The sequence below is a fragment of the Ipomoea nil genome, unplaced genomic scaffold, assembly GCF_001879475.1.
Source record: "Ipomoea nil cultivar Tokyo-kokei standard unplaced genomic scaffold, Asagao_1.1 scaffold1596, whole genome shotgun sequence".
In the NCBI taxonomy this organism is placed as follows: Eukaryota; Viridiplantae; Streptophyta; class Magnoliopsida; order Solanales; family Convolvulaceae; genus Ipomoea; species Ipomoea nil.
In genome coordinates, this window is record NW_017618024.1 from 633,311 (window position 1) to 647,332 (window position 14,022).

At 35.4% G+C, this 14,022-nt stretch overlaps 1 long non-coding RNA gene across 1 annotated transcript; it reads right to left on the reverse strand.

The window, feature by feature from the left end:
* Positions 1 to 684: 684 nt before the first annotated feature.
* On the reverse strand, positions 685 to 13,413 carry LOC109190991. Its single transcript, XR_002055846.1, has 3 exons — positions 13,259 to 13,413; positions 10,192 to 10,193; positions 685 to 695 (listed from the first exon to the last, which is right to left on the reverse strand). It is a non-coding gene; the product is annotated as an uncharacterized LOC109190991 (long non-coding RNA).
* Between the last annotated feature and the right edge of the window lie 609 nt (positions 13,414 to 14,022).

Consider the following 14,022-nt stretch of genomic DNA (forward strand, 5'->3'; position numbering starts at 1 on the left):
GGTTTCATCATCACTAGCATACCTAGCAGGTTTTCTAATTGTCCCCCTAGAACGATCCATAGCAATGGAATACTCTCGTTGTGGCTCGACGAGAGGTGCGATGCTAGTAGATGCATCATCTTTAGTATTACCATCAGTGGTAGTAATACTATTAATAGGCCTGAACTCAAACTCTACCTTTTCACCAGTACTTTGCGTCTCACCTGTTCTGGGAAGTTTTCCAGAAGAAAGTAGTGCATTTTCATCAAAAGTGATATCTTGACTCAAAATGATTTTCCGAGAATCAGGAGACCATAGACGATACCCTTTTGACTCAGAAGCATAACCAAGGAAAATGCATTTGACAGCTCTCAGGTTTAATTTACCCGTACTGGAATGAGCATAAGCAGGACATCCAAAAACTCTTAAGATAGAGTCGTCAACAGGATTATCTGACCAAACTTCCTCTGGAATTTTAACATCAAGGGATGAATGTGGAGATCTATTTACCAAATATAGCAAGTAGTAGAAACGGCCTCGGCCCAAAAATCACGTCGTTTCCATAACCCAGCATTAGAGAGCATACAACGAGCTATTTCCAATAGAGTCCTGTTCAAATGTTCGGCAACACCATTTTGCTGGGGTTTACCAGGCAAGGTCTTGTGCCTGGCGATTCCATTTGCCGCACAGAAGTCATTGAAATATGACTCACAGAACTCCAAGCCATTATCTGTCCTGAGCTTCTTGACTTTTTTACCTGTCTGAGTCTCAACAAGTATTTTCCACTTCTTGAAAATAGAAAATGCCTGATTTTTATGTTTCAGGAAATAAACCCAGACTTTACGAGAAAAGTCATCAATAATAGACATAAAATATCTACAGCCTCCCATAGACTGAAATTTAGTCGGTCCCCATAAATCAGAATGTATGTATTCCAATACATCTTTGGTACGGTGTGTAGCAGTAGAGAAACTAACCCTCTTTTGTTTCCCAAAAACACAATGCTCACAAAATTGTAATTTACCCGTACCTGAACCAACAATGAGGTCTTTCTTGCTCAGGAGATGCATGTCTTTCTCACTCATATGCTCTAGACGCATATGCCATAATTGAGTGAGATCCGCATCAGACATCGATGAGGATACCGCTACTGAACATGTCACAGTACTGCCACGCAAGACGTACAAGCTTCCAGATCAAGAAGCTTTCACGAGAATAAGAGAGCCTTTTATGACCTTCAAAACTCAACCTTCAGCTATGTACTTACACCCCAGAGATTCCAAGGTGCCCAAGGATATCATATTGCGTTTCAAATCAGGAATATACCGAACATTGGTAAGAGTCCTGATAACGTTATTATGAGTTTTAATATGCACACTTCCAATTCCACGAACCTTGCATTGGGTATCATTACCCAGCAAGACAACTCCACCATCAACCGGTTCCAGAGAGAAAACCAGTCTTTGTGAGGACACATGTGGAATGTACAACCAGAGTCCAGAATCCACTCAGTTTCGCTCCGTTTGCAACCGGAGCTAACAGATAACATAACATCGCCTTCTGAATCACTTTCAACAACACTAGCTTCAACAAACTTCTTTTCTCTTTCTTGCTTGTTTTTCAACTTGAAGCATTCAGTTACATCATGACCCTGCTTCATGCAGTACTTACAGGATTTGTTGGACTTACGTCCTTTGGACTTGGATCTAGAATTTTTATTGCTACTCCCTGATTCATGTGAACGACCCCTTACGTTCAAGCCTTCACCTTTATCCTCATACTTAATTTCAAAGTCAAACTTTTCTTTGGACAATAGGTTTGACTTAACATTGTCAAAAGTAAGGGTATCACTACTATTACCATACAACATAATTTCTTTGAAATCCTTGTATGATTTAGGGAGAGAGACAATCAATAAAACAGTGCGATCCTCATCTTCAATTATGACATCAATATTTTCCAAGTCCAATAAAATAGAATTGAATTCATCCAAGTGAGATTTAATAGAAGTACCTTCCGTCATACGGATTGTGTACAGACGCTCCTTCAGGCGCAGCTTGTTCACTAGAGTTTTGGCCATGTAAAGCGTATCCAGCTTGGACCATAAATCTAACGCAGTCGTCTCACTTACTACCTCACGTTGAACCTCGTTAGACAGGCACAAAAGAATGGTTGAACGTGCCTTGTCATCCAAATCTTCCCAAGTTTCATCTGTCATTGTAGCTGATTTCTTCTTCTTCTCAGCTAGCGCTTTCTTCAAACCGTTCTGGGTTAGAACGGCTTCCTTCTGAACCTTCTAGATAGAGAAGCTAATTTTCCCGTCGACCTTCTCGATATCGAACTTAGTGACAGTCAACATCTTTGAAAATAATTCTCAAATAAACCGCTCTGATACAACTTGTTAGGAATATAACAGAATAATGTGGAAGCGGAGAATCGAAAATTGAGAATTATAGAGAAGTTGAAGAATATAAATTAGAAAAATTGTATAAAATGCCAAACGAATTAGGAAATACAAAAATATATATATATATATATAATCTCTCAAAAGGGGAATACAAGAGATATAATGATATATATATATATATATATATATATATATATATATATATATATATATATATATATATATTATCTACGTGAGATAAAGACAAGAATGAAGGAAATGATGATGTGTTTTACAATGCAATAGCCTACTCGAACGTGGAGGATGTAATTAAGCATGCAACGCGGATGATTGTCTTCATGAAATTGAATGGATTTTAGCCACACATTGTTATTTTCGAACAATTTTCTTTTTGGGTCTAAGGTTTAGGTTTTTTATTAGTTTGGTTTAGAAGTTCTAGTTATATATGTAGACAACTTAATAGCTAGGTTTGGTGTAAATTAACATTGAACGTTTAAATATGGAATGGTTTTTTTTTTTTTTTTTTTTCACTCCAAGTCACTTCCATATCTACATGATCATGGATATATAGACGACTTTTCTCACTCCAAATGATTTTCTACATAGCTAGATCTATTATTGATACATTTTTATTTTTATTTTTGAAAGTCATCCTTTATTCATACATATTCCAATTCAACTAACTTTGTAACTTACCTCTCCCAGTGAAAGTGAAAGCTAAGCTTTAAGATTGGAGTGTGATTCTTCTTGTCAAGTGCCATAAATTTCTTTTTGTCAAGTGTCACGGGACAACTAGCTAGCAATTGAGTTTATGTAGCGTCTTTTGGCTGAATTGCCCGATATGGTAAATAAATCAAATAATGTTACAATGTGTGATAAAAAAGTTATGGCTGTTGGAAAAACATACGCCCAACGAAAGCATCAATAACTTTTTTTTTTTTTTTTTAGATTCTATGTTTAAAGAATGGGTTTGATGTTCTTAGCCTTGAAGCATGCTTTTATAGAATCAACAACCATTCAATTATCCGACCTCTAATTCATTTAGTGGGTGGGCACGCGAGAACACTTAAAGAGTTTAGGTGAAAACTGTTTTTCTTTCTTGGACTAAAATATCTTTTTTTTATTCTCTTTAAGAAAAAAGGTAAGGCTATTTATATAGCCTGTTGGTTTGTTTTTTATTTTCTTGAATCATCACTTTTAGCGTTGCGATTTAGAGCCACGGTTTATTCTAGGGCTGTGCATAAATCGACCCACCCGAAAAACCCGACCCACCCGAACCCGAATATATGCACTTGGGTGGAATCCGAGCCCGAATTAGCATACCCGAACCGTTCACACGCCACGTAGCCGGTTAGAACGAGGCGGGTTGGGGGTTATAAAATCCCCCCGAACCCGTCCGACAACCCGAATTAGGGTAAGACTGCGTATACCCTAAGGTATACGACGTCGTGTAAGCGGTGTATATATGTTACCTTTGGAGGAAACCCTACTCATTTCCGCAGCTTCCTCGTCTTTCTTCTGACTTCTGAGAACTCTCTAGAGTCGTTCTTTGAACTTCTCTCGCGAGTCTCGTCTTTCTTCTCTGAAATCTGAAACCCTAGTTAGTTCTTACTTCTTTCTTCTCCAGATCTCTGACTCTGTGAGACTCTGAGTCTCTGAGTTCTCTCGTTCTCTCTGAGTTTGAGTCTCCGGTGGAAGCTAGCTAATATTGTTCCGTGGAAGCCCTATTCTAGAGTCTGGACGACCGGTGGCCGGTGCGGTGGATTGTAGATTGCTGTCACGGTCTCACGGATTTGAAGCCCTTTGTTCTCGGGGGTTTGATTTGGAGAAACGAAGTAATCTCTAAACCATAATCTTAGACATACTTAGATTATACTCTTATATATTGTGATACGTTGTTGTTATTTGTGATTCTATGATTCTGATGACTGTGACAAAGTGAATCTGTTGAGAAGTTCCGGATTGCATGTCACTTGTCCCTTATTTGTGAATTTTTGATCCTTTGATTAGGGTTTCTATGATTCTGATGACTGTGACAATGTGAATCTGTTGAGAAGTTCCGGATTGCATGTCACTTGTCCCTTATTTATGAATTTTTGATCCTTTGATTAGGGTTTCTATGATTATATGGACTGTGACATTTTAGAATCACTTAGTTGTGATTGTTTGTGGAAGCCCCTAAGTCCCTTGTGAGCATATATCCATTAATGTGTATCCAACTATCAGCTTAGGCTTTTAGTTGAGATGGAGCACATGTTTCAATTTGGTATCAAAGCCAGACCAAAGGTCATGAGTTTGAATCTCAACGCCACTCATAAGCGACAACGGTTTACCGGTCCATGTGTTGGTTGGAATCCACCGTACACGTGAGGGGGCGTGTGAGCATATATCCATTAATGTGTATCCAACTATCAGCTTAGGCTTTTAGTTGAGATGGAGCACATGTTTCAATTTCCCTTACACTTGTTGATTATACTTTGTCTGTATTGTTTGTGGAAGCCCCTAAGTCCCTAACCCCTGTTGGCTGTTGGATGTTGCCTGTGTTGGTGAAAATGGTGGAAGCCCCAATTGTAACTACGAATTGTGAAATCCAGTAAAATGATGAATGTAAACTTCAGGCTTTCACCATCCTGATTTCTGGATTTCTTTGTCACTTTGTGTGATTAATGTGATACTGTGATTGTATCCATGTATGCCTGTATGTTACTATGTTTATAACTTATAAGTTATAAGTTTATGGATGTATGACCCTTAATAGTTAATTCCTTAAAGTCCCAATTATGAAATTTAGAAAAATGATGAAGTTAGGAACTGCCTGTCTTCTGATTCTGGATTTCTCTAATTCTGACATTCTTTGAAATGGTTCCCACTGTACTGATAGTATTCCATTTCTTTAGATGGAAAATATCATAGAGTCTGGTAGTCAACCTTCCAACTCTTCACTTCATGGATCTACAGTGGTGGAAGCTCAGACTTTTGAGATAAATAATGATCAACAGAATGTGCAACCTACTGCTGCGGTTCTTCCGAAGAAAAGGAAGGTAGTTGAATCCAGATCTCCTGTGTGGGATCATTTTGAAAAGATTGTTGATGAGAATAATGTTACTGTTGAGGGCAAGTGTATATATTGTGCCAAAATATATAAATGTGAGACCAAAAAACATGGTACTTCATCATTGAGAACCCACATGTTTAACTGTCTTAAAAACCCTCACTCAAAAGACACAAGACAATCACTTCTGACCTTTCAAGCTGTTACCAATTCTGATGCATCTCCTGCTACTGTTGGTGAGTTAGGAACTTGGGTCTTTAATCAAGAAGCTATTAGGAAGGCCTTAGTTGAAATGATTATAATAGATGAACTCCCTTTTAGATTTGTTGAAGGTCCTGGATTTAGGAAGTTCATTCTGGTATGTTGTCCTAGGTTTAAGATTCCATCAAGATGGACAATTAGTAGGGACATCAATTTGATTTATGAAGAGGAAAGGCTCAAGTTGAAGTGCATGTTTAGGGGAAACACTCAAAGAGTCAGTATTACTACTGATACTTGGACTTCTATTCAGAGAATTAACTACATGGTAGTTACTGCTCACTTTATAGATGAAGAGTGGAGGCTAAATAAAAAAATTATTTCATTTGTCCCTATCACATCACACAAAGGTGAGTCTGTTGCAAAATCCCTTAAAAACTGTTTGCTGGATTGGGTTATTAGAAATGTCTACACTATTACAGTGGACAATGCATCATCAAATGACACTGCCCTAGGTTTTTTAAAAAAGAAATTGATGTCTTAGGGAACATCTACTGTGAAGGGCAAGTACATTCACATGAGATGCATTGCCCATATTTTGAATTTAGTTGTGCAAGATGGGCTAAAACAGTGTGATGATTCTGTGAAGAAGGTTAGGGATGTTGTAAGGTATGTGAGAAGTTCACCTGCTAGACTTAAGAAATTTAAGGACTTGTCTGAATGGCTTGGGATTGAAAAGAAATCTTCTCTATGTCTAGATGTTCCAACCAGATGGAACTCTACATATCTTATGTTACAATCTGCAGTATTTTATGAGAAAGTGTTTTATTCACTTGAAGAAAGTGATTCTTCCTTCAAATCAGATTTGGGTGATTCTATTCCTAACTTTCTTGATTGGGAGTCTGTGAAGAGTTTGGTGAATCTGTTGAAGTGTTTTTATGATATGACAATAAGAATTTTAGGTTCTTTATATGTCACATCTAACACTTTTTTTCTGAAATTTCTAATTTATATTTCCTATTGAATGGAATGGTGGAAGCTGGTGGTTCTGTGAAATTAATGGGGGAAACTATGAAGGTTAAATTTGAAAAGTATTGGGGGGATATAGATAAGATGAACTTGATGATATTCTTTGCAAACATTCTTGACCCCAGGGACAAATTAGAGTACATGCCAACACAGATCTTACACATGTATGGTGAGTTAAAAGGTAAAACCTACTATGAGAAAGTGGTTGCAGCTTTTACAGAGTTGTTTGATGATTATGCTGCCTCTGTTGTCCCTATTGCTCCTGTGATTCCTTCTACTGTTGTCCCTACTGTTTCTGTCATCTCTTCTACTGATTCTTCACAGTCTAATGTTGGGAAGCCCCAGGGTTTGTTAAAGTCCCAGATTAAGAAACAAAGAATGGAGAGTTGGGGAAAGAAAAAAACTGAGTTGGAAATTTACCTTGCTGAGGCATTAGTTGAAGAAGAATCTTCTTTTGACATACTTAGATGGTGGAAGCTGAATGCTGAAAGATTTCCTATCCTTTCAAAAGTAGCTAGAGATGTCTTAGCTATACCAATATCCACTGTTGCCTCAGAATCTGCCTTCAGTACATCAGGGAGGGTTTTAAATCCTTTTAGGAGTTCTTTAACTCCTAAAATTGTGGAAGCTCTGGTTTGTACTCAGGATTGGCTTAGACTGCCTAATACCCCCATATCAATTGAGGAAAATCTGGAGGAATTGGAGAGATTTGAACAAGGTAACATACTAACACTTAACTTTCCTGCATTTTCTATTTACTTTTATTTTAAACTTGTCCTTGTATTTGCAGAATTAGGTGCTGATGGTGGGAGTGGAGCTGGGAGGATTGGTGGTTCTACACTTCCTACGATTCCTGTAATGTTATGCTTTATACTTTATACTACTTTATATTCTTGCATTAATGTAATCTGTATATTGTATTACTCGTGACTCATGAGGCTTGGTAACTAATTAGTAATTAGTTGCTGCCTAGTTGTCCAGTTGTCCTAATGAGGCTTGGTAACTTACTAACTTGTTAGTTGCTGCCCTTAGACCTTGGTGCACTGGACAGTGCCACAGTGGTATAACTGTTAGTTGGTAAGTTTGTTGTTGGACTCAAGGGTGCTGTACTACTAGTAATGAATCATTGTATTATGTATTTAAGACTTTAAATAATTTAACTATTTGTTATGGCGATGATGAAAGCTTCCACCAATGATCTGAAATAAGGGATTAAGCTGGTATGTTGCTCTATCCTCATGGGGATGTTGTAGCAATTTGCCTTTAATCCTAACTTTGATATGGACAAAAAGCTTACTGAGTCAATGTTTAATATCTTATTTTCTACCTTTTATAGTTTATAACTTATTTTGTTTTTACTAATTCATCTTAAGTTTTGAGTATTGACAGGAAGAAGAAGAACAGTAGGCTAGAGCTAAAGTAGGAACTACTGAGCAGTCTGAGCTAGGAACTTGGATATTTTTTGAATTACTGTAATTTTGGTAATTTGGTGCAATGGTGGTTGCTGCAGTGTTTTTTAGAAATTGGCTACTTTTACAGTTTTACATTTTGTATAAGCAAATTCATAATTGCCCTTGCCCATTTGACTTTTTGGAGTCTAACTGTCTAAGTACTAGTTGTCTAGTTTAGTAGCTTTACATGTAGTTTGTGCACAGTGCACTACATGTTTTTGTAAATTTTTTCAGTTTTACTTAATTTTTACACGTTTTAGTCAATTATTTAATTTTGTTTTTATATTTTAAATATCCGAGATGCGTTCGGATATCCGACCGACCCGTCCTCAACCGAAATCCTATAAAACCGAAAAGATTTTACAAATTGATACAATGAGATTGGGTCTAAAAATAATAATCCGAAATCCGTGCAGTTTGGCCCTCCGAGTATCCGAACCGAACCGAACCGTCCGACGCACAGGCCTAGTTTATTCATCAACGATCGAGTGTTTGTCCATAGAAAGCGATCAATATTATAAATGTTATAACAATACTTCATGTTTTATTTATATTTAAGTTTAAATTATGCATTGCACAGGACAATGCCTAGTAAGTTATATTATAATTCCACAATTGCACCTCAACTCTGAAGATTCGTAAGGATTATTTTATCTGAATTAATGAGTTGAGATGAGATGTGTCCATACTTAAGTTATAATCCCGCAAAGTGAAAAGAATACAAATATTACGAGAATATTTCTAGAACAAACAATTAAGCTGATCTCTAAAAATATTTGATCAAGATATCACCCAAGAACCTCGGCAAACCTTACGACAAATTCATCAAACATGCGACAAAATTAAATCTGCCGAACACGCTGCCGTAGTGCCGCTAAAAATAGTGGGCAGTACAAAAGAAATGAAGAGAAGTTTTCGATCTCGCATTCGCCTCTCTAGTCAAGTCATCTTCTTCTCCTATGCTGATCAACATATATATAATTTGGAGAAGGAAACACTAGGAAATTCGTTTCCTTGCTTTCTTGCCACTACCGCAACATATGTATATGAAAGAAGGCAAAAGAAAATAGGAAACTTGTTTCCGTTTAACACATGCTGCCGCCTCACCCTTTCCTTTGTCCATTCATAATTCCTAACTTTTATATATATATATATATATATATATATATATATATATATATATATATATATATACTTACTAATAATAATAATAATAATGGAGTGGAACAAAAAATATAGTAGATACAAATGACCTTGGTCCAAATTATTTATCACATAGGTGGAAAATCCAATCCAATATTTTACAATATTATAGAGTGTATTTTGTCATTTTATGATTTGTAAAAGTGTAATGAAAAGATTCACTTTTTAGAGTCTGGATTCAGTGGTTTTTTTATTATTTATTTATTTATTTATTTTTTGGGTCTAAGGTTTAGGTTTTTTATTAGTTTGGTTTAGAAGTTCTAGTTTATATATGTAAACAACTTAATAGCTAGGTTTGGTGTAAATAGGGATGGTAACGGGGCGGGGCGAGGGCGGGGCGGAGCGGGAGTATACTTCCCGTCCCCGTCCCCGAAATCCTGAACCCGTTCCCGTCATTGTCCCCATTCCCGACGGGGAATTAAAAATAGTCCCCATCTTTGTCCCCGCGGGAAATTCGGCGGGTTCCCCGATCAACTCTTAGTCAAAATCTAAATTTATTGTAATTTTTAATTTTAAAAAATAAAAGAATAAGTATTAATTTTTTTTAAAAAACTAATATATATATATATATATATATATATATATATATATATATATATATATATATATTAATTATAATAATTATTCGGGGACGGGGTATCCCCGTCCCCGTCCCCGTCTCCGCCCCCACCGGGAAATTTAAAAAATTCCCCATCCCTGTTTCCGATCCTCGAAATTTTTCCCCATTCTCGTCCCCGTCCCCGTCCCCTATGGGACCGGAGACGGGGCATATTGTCATCCCTAGGTGTAAATTAACATTGAACGTTTAAATATGGAATTGGAAAAGGTTTTTTTTTTGGGACTAATTCTCACTATTTAAATAAATAAGAGACGGCTATGTTAACTATAATATAGTCATATGGTTTGGAAGCAATTATTATTTTGGTGAGCAATTATTGTTACAGTTATTATCTCTATCCTTATTATTATTGTATTCTTTAATTTTTTGGATCTTCTATATTATTATTTAGAAAATGGTGATGATGATTAATAGTCATTTATATTTATAAATAATTGTTTGGTCTTTAAAGGTCAAGGTTGTTACATCTAGTGTTAGAAATCTCAAAGGTCTAAAAATTTTGATGCGGGTGGTGACTCTGAAAGGTACGTCTTTTTGTGTTAACTGCACAACTGCACGGGAAGTTATCTTTGCACATGATCCACTCCATATATATATATATATATATATATATATATATATATATATATATATATATATATATATATATATATATAGAAGAGCGCTCATATGCGGCGGGGTCTGATCTTACCGTGCGGCGGTGCGGCGAAATTCCAGAATACACCAACATTGTTAACAATATGCACCAACAGTGTAATAAAAACACACCACAATGAAATGTAATAAAACATCACAAAATACACCACAGACTCAAAAAAATACACCATATAACTCAACACCCCCAATGGTGTATTTCCGAACAGTGTATGGTGTTTTTACTCACACCTAATGGTGTGTGTTTGGTGATGCAGGGCTCTGTTTACTCTGTTTTGTGTGGTGTATTTTCCTAACGTTGATGGTGCATATTTGTTGAGCTATTGGTGTTGCCGCACCGTAAGAAATCGTCGCACCGTAAGACACTGCCGCACATGAACTCGCCTATATATATATATATATATATATATATATATATATATATATATATATATATATATATATATATATATATATATAATTAAGTTTCAGTGCGGATAAGTGTTTCCGTGCGGTTGTGCGGATAATTAATGTACGTAAGTTTTGTACTTAAGGTGCGTGAGTCTTGTGCTTAAGGTGCGTGAGGTTTGTGCTTAATGTGAACCGCATTTGATCCTAATTCTATATATATATATATATATATATATATATATATATATATATATATATATATATATATATATATATAAACAATATACCTCAGACAAGTACGATAGCTAAGAAAAGTTGTATTGAGAGTTACTATAACTAAGAAAAGGTGGTGCATCCTAATTTAGTGCATGGCTAATAGTAACAATAGGATAAGATCGATTTAATATTAGTAAGAGCTCATCAGGTGAACACAGCTATGATTGTTTAATATGCTACTGGTGAGAGAGCTCATCAGGTGAACACAATTGATTTAATATACCCCCCTTTGACTCAATCGCTGAATTTATTTTTTTTTCAAATTTTACCCACATAATCAACTGAGCTACCAAGTAATTTAATATAATATAATATTTTTTCAAAAGGTTGAACCCCAACTCTAAATATAATACTACCTCCGTCCTATTTTGTTTGTCTGGTTTGGTTAACGAGGCTTGACTGAAGCTATTTTTACTTCAATTTTTTATAGTATTAAATTTATTTTTAGTATATAAAATTTATATATTTAGAAACTACATTAAAAGTACTATTAAACATAAAAATTAAATTTAAAAATAATTAAAAATTACTAAAAAAAAAAAGCAATGAAAAAAGAGTTGGATTGATCAATGAATAGTAAACAGGACAGGCAAAATGGGACAGAGGGAGTATAATATAATATAATATTGGTAGTAAGTGTGATGGACATGCAACCAATCCAGGTTCATCCCATCACTAATTTGAGTATAATTTCATATACGTTCTCATGTCTGATGATCAGATAATAAGAACATCCTTATCCGTAATTGGAAATTTTTTTTTTTTCTAGTTTTTTGTGAGTCTCATCATCTACTATTTCACTCAATTACAAAAACCTTTCTCCCAATTACTTTTAAGTTTTTTTCTCAATTTTGTGTAGACCCGCCATTTTACTCCACTAAATTTTAATTATTTCTTTATCTATTATCATTTTAAAAATTATAATTGTAATTATAATTATAAATTTAATAATAATATTATGATTAATTCCACCAAAGATACCTTATCTTTAATTGGTGACAATTCTAAATTTAGTCTGAGTTTTTGCATTTAACATCTTATACTATTATTTTTTGAAGACCAACTATTGCCTCATATGTGTCTAATATTATTGATATGGTTTTACACCCTGCTATATATAGATCTCTTAGGAATTGAAGAGTATGAAGCAATAATCTAGCTATCTTCTTCTCGTTGATTTGTTTGGTAGCTTTTCTTACTATCCTCCTGTCATTTCACTTCATCAGGCCCGAATTTTGAGCTGTGCAAGCTGGGCTACTGCACAGGGCCCCAAATTTTAAAGGGGCCCCAAATTTTAGAAGCTCAATATTTTATTTTTACCTAGTTAGTTTAGAAATAAAAATTAAAAGTTTTTAATTAAACTTAAAAGGCTTTATAAAGAAATGGTAGGAACATGTATTTATTGTATTTTAACTTTGAGGTCTAAGGTTCAAAACTTGTGCACACTATTATTATTATTCCATAATATGTCTATTTTTACCCGTGCGTTGCACGGAAAAGATTTGTTATAATCTTTAAATTATAACAACGAATATTATATAGTGCAATTGATGAAATGGGTTGTATCAATTATGTTTTTTTATGTTATCCTTACTTGAATTCGAGCAAATAATTGCCCAATTATCCGTGCAGTGTGCGTGCGATGCACGAATAATTTTTTTTTTTTTTGTTATATATTTAGATAATAAAATTACGGTATTAGTTTTATAGATTTTAATTTTAATAGGGCCTTATTTATTTACCCGAACAGGGTCACAGAAATCTAAAAATCGGCCCTACCCAGATGAGGATGCTGAAGAGGTTGATTATGCGCAAAGGGCGCAGTGGTGGGAGCCAACGATGGATTGGTTTCTATCGCGTGATTGATGATGGGCGTTGGGGCTGTTAAAAGCAATGTTTCTTGCAGGTTTTATGTAGCATGGCAATTGGGGAGTTCGTCTCTGTGTACTCTCAGCTAGACATCGAAGTGGCTCAAATGAAAAGAAACAAAAGAGTGCAACAAAATCTGCCAAATCCATTCAAAGCAGCTTTGGCATCATCCCTTGCATTCTCATTTGGAGCCATAGTGCCTTTGATGGCTGGTGAAATCTTGTGCCAGGGTGCTCATAGGAGGCTGGATGGCTATGGCTCTCACATTTGGACTCACCAAGCTTGTTAACTCTGCTGGATTACAAATGTAGTGATTCTTCACTTTGTCTTTTCACTATCTAGCTTGCTTATGTCTTTTTCCTTTGCTTTGCTTCGCTTCATGTAAATATAATAAGATTTCAATCATGTTAGATAATGCTATTTCTGCCCTGCATGCATGCTACTGTATGCAACTAATTCTCTTTCACTCCAACCTTTCCGTTTCACTTTTCAGAATACCTATTTAATTTGGTACTTGCCCTGTTCCAGAGGTTCTACTATACTCACAACTTATCCACTTTCAATTCAACAACATCAGAATCATATATCTTTAATTTCAGGTGTAACTCAGATCAAAGTTCGAAACAAAGGAATTAAAAAAAAAAAAAAAAAAAAAAAAAGGTGAGGAATCATCTAGATCTGAGCAATTCTAGTCAAGTTAGATAGGCAATTTGATTCTTAGCTGGAGCGGCTTATTTACTTTTTTTTTTTTTTTTTTTTATTTGAACTTGTCAACTATAAATAACTTAGATTGATTTATCATTGAGGTCATATGCCGGCTAAATGTGGGATTTACAACGTGCACACCCTAAACTAGTAGCTGCCTGAGTTTCCCTTATCATTCACCACAAAAAAA